This window comes from Zonotrichia leucophrys, chromosome 1 (assembly GCF_028769735.1).
Source record: "Zonotrichia leucophrys gambelii isolate GWCS_2022_RI chromosome 1, RI_Zleu_2.0, whole genome shotgun sequence".
NCBI classification, from domain to species: Eukaryota; Metazoa; Chordata; class Aves; order Passeriformes; family Passerellidae; genus Zonotrichia; species Zonotrichia leucophrys.
Window position 1 is genome coordinate 22,608,774 of NC_088169.1, and position 8,297 is coordinate 22,617,070.

At 34.4% G+C, this 8,297-nt stretch overlaps 1 long non-coding RNA gene across 1 annotated transcript; it reads right to left on the reverse strand.

The window, feature by feature from the left end:
• Positions 1–6,093: 6,093 nt before the first annotated feature.
• On the reverse strand, positions 6,094–7,702 carry LOC135446632 (uncharacterized). The gene is made up of 3 exons (XR_010439856.1): positions 7,573–7,702; positions 6,896–7,000; positions 6,094–6,473 (listed from the first exon to the last, which is right to left on the reverse strand). It is a non-coding gene; the product is annotated as an uncharacterized LOC135446632 (long non-coding RNA).
• Between the last annotated feature and the right edge of the window lie 595 nt (positions 7,703–8,297).

The window sequence follows — 8,297 nt, forward strand, 5'->3', positions numbered from 1 at the left end:
AATGCTGTCCATTTTCAACTCTGCCATTTTCTATTTGCTGCCATGTGAGACCGCTACTTTGGCTAGATGTTTCAAAAGGAATTCCCAAATTGCTAGTAATGTACCTATCCAAGGATAGCCAGGGAGCATTAAAAAGTTTTTGTTAATCAACTGATCATAATCTGAAAATTGGCAGTGGATGTCAGAGCATTTTTTTCTGAAGCATATTTGGGTGCGGGATTTGGTTTGTTTTGAGAATATAAAACTGAGCAATAAAGAAATTTTGCCAGGCCCAATTGGTTTTTGGTTAGTATTTTGGTGCTTGCTTTCATTTTATTTTTTCTTTTAGTCTGTGATCTGAAGTCTACTACTTACAGTATTTTGGGGAAGGGCAGTTTTTCAATTCTCCTTCTCTGTATAGATCTGAAATAGAGCAAAAGTGAATTTCGTGATATGGGCAGATTGAACAGCATTTCCAATATTGATACTAGAGTAATAATAATAATAATAGTAATAATAATAGTAATCATCATCATCATCCTATATCCTTCAATAGAATTAAAAGCTGCAAAAAGAAGCAGCTTTAAAGAAATGTGTGTGTATACTTTGCTCAGCAGTTAGTATTCTGAATCAAGGGCTGAAGAAGGAGATAGATAGTGGCATTTATTTCCATAGAAAATATCAAGAAAGGACTTGTTCTGAGAGAAATTAAGTAGTCTTTTGTTAGGGGGTTACTTGTATTCCTTTTGCTCTGAAACTTAATAGAGGACTTTCAGCTTGTCTTCATTCAGCTTTGCACAAAGTTCCTGGGGTCAGGTTGAAAAATGCTTTGGAGATGAATATTTTAAGTGATTTGAAGTGATTCAATAAAAAGATGTTTGTTAGAAAGTTGCAATTCTCAATTTACAGTGAAATTCACTTCAATATCTTCATTCAACAGATCAGTCTGGAAAGGTAGCTGTTCACTCTGTTAAGGGAAGGGCAAACAATATCTAATACTTACTATTCTACTATCACACTTACCAAGTTTCCAGTTTTTGAAAAACTCCATAAATATATGAGGAAGGTCAAAGGTTGTAGTTAAGTATTGTGATTGTCACTAAAAGTACCTTCTGAAAACAAATAAATATAATGATTTTTTGCATAGATATTTGAGGTGTTTCCAGATGCATTTACGTGTGTTGAAATACAGAACAATTGACAATGGCCAAACAGTAATACTCACATTGGTAGAATCTTCCCGTTGAGCCCGTAGGCATATCACAGGTGCCTGATACATTCTGTACCAGGAGGACTTGCTCATAGGTTTGTCAAACTGGTAACTTTTCAGAAAATATATTATTTGGGTTAAGTATTTGAAAATCTGCCATCAGCAGCTCAGGTTACAATACCTAGGTTGACATTTTACTTTCCAGTTAGATGATCTTTTTAGTCCTGTTCTAAAATCTGTAGGGACACATCCAAGTTGCTATGCCTTCTTAAGTTTCCTTGGCTTTTTCTTCCTTTATTGTTTTCCCGTTTGCTTGATCTAGTCCTCAAAACAATACAAATGATATACATATAAATGATATACATATACATATACACATATATATATATGTATACACATATTACAGTGACCTTATGAGGTCACTGGGTGAGAGAAGGACGAGAATCTTGTTCCTTGATCAGAAGGCTTGATTTATTGATATAAGATATATAATACATTATAACTATACTAAAAAGAATAAAGAGAGAGCTTGCAGAGACTGCTAAGCTAAGAATAGAATAGAAGGAATGAATAACAAAGTTCTGTGTTCAAGGAATCTCCCCTGAGCTGCTCCTGTGATTGGTCCTTAGTTGGAAACATGCAAGATGAGCCAATCACAGGATCACCTGCCACATCTCACAACAGCCGATAACAATTTGTTTACATTCTTCTTCTGGGGCCCTTTGCTTCCCAGAAGATGGACAAATCCCAAAGAAAGGATTTCTATGAAGAAATGTCTGTGACATACATATACAAATGATTCTTTAATATTGCACACAAGATGATTTTCAAATTTTCCAATGGCAATACTGAAATGCCATGATAGAATTTGATCACGAACACAGATTAGACATCACCACCACAGGTTTCAGTAAGCTTTTCTTTTAACTGATGTCTGATTAGCACTTAAATTGTTTCACACCATTAGTTACCTAGGATTTTAGTGATCATTAGTGGGTCTGAAATTGAACAAGATAAAAGGAAGCTTTGTTTTCCATTCAGGGGATGGTCTGCTTTTTTTCACGTAGGGTCATTTGCCACTGAAGAGGTGTGTGCTGCTAATTAAAGTTTATTTTATGCATAATTGTATTCTGTTATGAATAATAATGGTATGTTCAAGTTAGGCAGGATATTCTTTAGTTTTTCTTAAATATTGAGCACTTAATGGTTTTGTACACCTGCATAAGTTGGATGCAGTTTACTTTGTAATACTATTCTCATTCATTTCTACCATAAGCTGTATTTCAGTGTTTTGGGGATATTTATGTCTACACAGAACATGGATCATCATAAACCTGTACAAAATCGATGGTACTGTTTCCCACTGACTTATATTGCTGGTACTACTGCATCTGAGCTATGGTGTGGGACACCCTGTATGGAATCAAATCATTGTGAGGTTGTCTAAGAAGTCTATACTGACTTTCAGTTAATATGTAGGACTTCACTGTCAATATGGAAGGATAGTGATCTTGAAAAATTTTATTTAATATGGATTTTAAATAAGATTCATTTGTTCAATTCCTTAAGGGTGTTGTAATAAAATCAGAAAATTATCTTGAGTCTTGTTCTCGGGCAGAGCTCAATGTATAAAAGAAAACTCAAGACTCTTCCTGAGCATTTCCAGAAGAAGTTAACTGCAGGTCTCAGTGGAAGGATTGTGATACTGGAATAACAACCTCAAACTGGAACCAAAGTGGTGATTAAATATAACCACTGCCTTTTTGAAACAGCACAAGAGAATTTTCTTCAAACAACTACATGTGCTGCACATTACCATAACAGGTACCTTGTGATGTGAAAAGGAGTTTCATTTTGCCATAATGCATTCTCTTTGTCTTGTCTTGGGTGATCACAATACTATCCCAGAGCCGTTAAAGTTACTTGCTTGTGGCTCTTATTTCAAAGCTTTTAGAGCAGAATATGGTTGTCAACGTGCTTGTTCTCACAGGCATATTTTCCATCTGTGATGAAATAGATGCCTGTATATGAGTTAGAGTCTTAAGATTGTCTTATTATGCACTACAGCACCACTTCTACATTTCATATCCATAAAAACATAGTGCTATAATTAATTTTCTAGTTGGATAAAGATTTGATTTGATTTGATTTAAGAAGCTGCAAGTTCTGTGCTGAAGGTTAGACATCTCTATGTAAAGACAATTTTCACTTTCCACTATTGCTTTGATCAGCATTATTGCAAAAATAAAAAATAAAAGGAGCAGAAACAGTATTGTAAAGTGCTTTTTAATTATGGCATATGCCACAGTATCTATTTTGCAATTCACTTTTAATTGCTGAGCAAGGTGCAATAATTAAGTCTTGAATTTGAAGCCCTTAATTTGGTTGTATTGTTTGTTAAGGAGAAAAGGTTATACCACTACAGAGAGTATGAGATTTTCTGCGGTCATGAACGCTATTTTAACTTTAATAACAATTTTGAAGGAGCACTAAATTTTTCAACTTTTTCTCACAGCTGAAGCGCTGTCGAATTATTCATTTAACTGTGAATCCATGTCAAAATAACCCTAATTTCTGCTAGCTAAACAAGTAATGGAGGAAAAAGAGAACAGAAATAATAAAAAACTGTTGAAAGTCAAAAGCAAAGGGCAGGTTTCTCTTCCTTCCATCTCCTGAATTTAGTGCCTAACCTTAGGCACTAAATTCAGGAGCTCTGTGTGGTAGTGTTTCTTTGTGAGGCAAGAGACAAACTCATTCATTGGGGGCTCAGTCTTCCTGAAACTTGAATCATTCAATAGAAGCCTGCCTTTCTTTAATTCCCCTAGGAAGGATGGTAATTTTCTAATCAGGAATTTTCAGCCTATTGTGATTTACCACAAAGCTGAGCTGCTCCAAAAGCATGTAATTGCTCAATGATTCAATCCTTCTGCCTCTTCTTCTCTGCATTCTTGGATAATGTTTCCTGGGTTTTCACCTGCTGATACTGGAAGTGGTTTGATTCTGAAGTTATTTAGGACACTGAACATTCAATAAATATTTGTACTTTATTTTATTAGGTTTTGGTGCTTTATTAAGTGGTTTCACTGCAAAATACATTTGAGCATCAGAGGTATTTTGTGTCACATGATCAGCTTTTTTATAAACCCTTACTTTAGCTAAAAGGTCAAGAGGATGATACAGGGATGAAATATTGGTTTGTATGAAGGGAATCTGAGGTTTGAAACACTTACATATCCATATAAGCTAATAATGCATTTGAAAGAATCACTGAGGTATGGGAAGAGATAGCATTTTAATAACTAGGGTTTATTATCTCATATTAAAACTGACAGATATCATTCTCTGGTTATTCCTGATTCATATTTGTTGAGAATGTCTTTTGCAACTATAAAGATGAGAAAAGAGCTTCTTACTTTCAGATGAAGATACAACTGCAAACTTCGACTTGTCATTTTCATAAAGAAATGCCAGTCAGTAGACTGACACAGGCAAATTATTGTGCCATGTAATTCAAACATGAGTTTCATGTAGGTCATGTAATTTGCTAAATGTTCTGTCAGTTTACTAAATGAACTGGCAATCTATATTCAACTTTTTTTTTTTGACTACCGTGGACTTGAATAGAAAAGTCAGGAGTTTTGCATTTGCAACAAAGATTGCCATGAAGCCTCTATTCTTGCAATGAATCAAGAATTGTAGAAGCAGAGTATGTATAGAAACTGTCAATTTGATAAGCTGTGTTCACATCTCTGTCTCATATTTCCTCTGTGATTTCACTTTCAAGAACAACTTCCAAACAAATTTGAAATCAAAAGAACATCGTTCAAGCACTCAGTTACACTTAAAATCAAAGACATGCTTTGCATTATTCTGCCAATTTAGTATAGCATATTTTAAAGGAACAGAGAATTTTGTCTGAAGATGTCACAGAAGAAGCAGAGATGTTTTTCTGAGTTTGTGAAAAACTTGAAAATATTGCCTTGTGTCACAAGGAACTCATTTATTTACAATACTTCCAGGTCAAATTTGTAAAGTCATTGTATTTGGATAGCTTTCATTGAGAAACTCTAATGGCAGTAGAATTGAATCTCAGCCTTTTATATTGATATTGGTCTTCTCTTCCATGTCCAACTCATTACAATTTTTGTAGATCTCTCAGTTGCATTGTGGTGAACACAAACCTTTTTAAAGTGAAATATAAGGGCTCACAGAATGTTATTTTGCTCTGTTACTATTGCTGTTTGTTATTATTTATTATCAGGTTTTATTATTATGACTTAAAAAGTCATCAGGAAGAATTATTTTTGCTGTTAATGCATCCAAATGAGCTAAGTAATACTAATTCTTTTTTTTTTTTAATAGCTTCTCTACTTCAGAAAAGATGCTGCTTTTGACAACATGCCTGAGAGTTCTTCAGTGTTATTAGTGTTAATGAAATATTGATGGTTTTATTGTATTACCTCTCCATGAAAAATCAGAATGAAATCCACTTAATGTCTGGTATTCAAAGATAATTTTATTTTCTCCTGTGTTTGCAATTAAAAGTTTCAGGCTCTTTGAATGTTTTTAATACAGATTTATCAAACTAATTGTGGGGTAGTCCCTGCCACAATATATCCAGCAGAGAGGTATTTGCGAGGTTTAAAAGCCAACCAATTTGCCTTTGAAAATGGTCAATGAGAAGCATTTTAATGAATGTATAACCTCAAATACCTAAAATCTCACACTTTGAGGCAATCTATTTCAATTTAGACAGACTATTTATAATATACAGTATCTGTGAGGATTATTGGTTTTCACTACTGCTATTGCTATCAGAAGAACACAAGGAAATTGTGAATTTCTTACTATCTCAAATATTTTCAGGAAAGCTTATTCTAGACACCTTTTGACTTGAGAAGACTCGGCCTGGGTTTGAAACTGAGAGTGTAATACAATGTCAAGATCTTTGCACGTCTCTTATGAGCTATAATTTTCTTTGTTGAATTACATAAAGGGCAGTCCTATGGCTTAAACCTTGGAGTGAAGGAGGAGCAAACCACTAGGTGTGTTGAACTTTTCATTTTCAAGTGGGTTTCTGTTTCAAGGACAGCAACCCACTCCAACTGCATATAGCTTCAAAATCTTCATACAGTAGGCATTCACATCTGACATTAATAGTCATATGTCTTCCTGAATGAGAAACTCTAGAGAATCCTTGCTCCTCCCCACCAATTGCCTTTCCTTCTTGTTCCACTTCTGACCTCTGATAGATTCTTCTGTTTTATCTCCCATTCTGCATCACCTATGTAAAATGGACAACTGTTATTTTTACAAAAAACAGGGACTGCATTAAGTCAGAAATGGAGAATAATCTAGGAAATCAAAAGCAATTTGAATTCATCATAAATGAATCTTTGCATCCAAGAACACCAAAACTAGCTTCAACCTACAGGAATAAAACAATTTGTATGCATTTAAATTATTTTATTCTTCCAGCCTAGTAGTGAGTTGCTAGCTGTGACAAAAAATTCTTGACCACAACTGGAGACAATAAAGCACTTGGATTTCCCCCCCCCATACATATATATATACAAACACACACATATGTGTGTATATATATATATATATATATATATATATATATAAATTCTTGTCAGAGCAATTGAATTCTGTTTTATTAAGCTGGCCCAAGTCACATTTAGGTCAATAGTGTTCACAGCTTACTTAATGAAAGGGTGTGAAACAGATGTCACAGATGTCAAGAGGATTGAAAAGGCTGGAGGCTTTCTTTCAGTCATGCTTGTAGGATGATATCTTTCTAAGATTTTCCTGAGAAACGACAAAAGAGATTGAGTTTTCCAGAGAACAATCCAAGTAGCCATGGAGTGCTTATCTTAAATTATCCCTTGCCAGCTAAACAACACCATTTGAATCACTAGCTTTATTCCCATTTTTTATAGATTATTACATTAAAAATATATGGCAGAATATTATTTTATTTTAGAGTGATCTCTTGTTTGTCTTACCAAGGGTTGACTGTTTTAAACCCGTGATATTTGGTGAATCAAACCCCACATTTTTAGATATGTAATCTACCTCAATTCAAATTTACATTTTTAGATATGTAACCTACCTCAGCCAACAGAGTTATGTGAGATACTGAAGGTAGTTTATTGGTGTACCACATTTACACAGGAAAACTACAGCTTCCTAGCAGAAATCTCCTATTTTGACAGCTGGGTCTAGCTTTAGCAAATTGTGAATTGCCCTCATACACAATAAAGTTCCTACACAGCCCCTTTTAATGACTTCTCTTCATTGTCTGAGCAGTAATTTCAAAATCTAATTACAGACTAAATTAAGTTATTTTATTATGGTCTCATCCTTCTCCTCTCACTTACCAGAATCTCCATGCCTTCCCTGCTGACATTTGAAATGCAGTTCCACTTTATGGAGGTGAGACCTGTATTTATATCTCCCAGGTGTATGTCTTTTCATTTAACTCTACTGGCATACATGCATGAATGTGTCTTGGCCAATAACCTGACTACTATAGTTATCACTCCAGCAATGCCTGTAAACATTACGTGTTTTGCCAGTGTTCCTGTTTCCTTTCAGGTTTTCAACATCTGTTGACAAGGTTTTCAGTACATTCAGTCAAAAACAGATCACTGTATGTGACTACTGGTAGAAGATCTGTTTATGGTTATTTCTATAGATCTATAATGCAGCTGGGGTTTAGAATATTGAAATTCTATTTTGATTTCATGCTGGCAATACTTTTAATAAAAACTCTGGTTTTTCCCTTCCACACCTTGAATAGGTTTTGTCATATCTGATAGCAAAGCAGATCTGATGAAAATCTCCAAAATCTAATTCTAAGAGGTTGCAAAGCAATGTAAATTTCTGAAGAGCTCTGAACAGAAAGTTCTGCCAAGAAAAGTTACAGACAGTAGCAAAGAAAACTTCGTGGTATTTATGCAGGAAGTTAATTTTTTAATTTATTAAGTAAACTCATTTTAAAGTGGTAAAGCCCAAACATTTGTGGTAAAACTTTCTCTTATGAACAAAAAAAAATTTGTTGCTATGACAACTTAGAATTCTTTAGGCCTTCCTGTCTGATGTA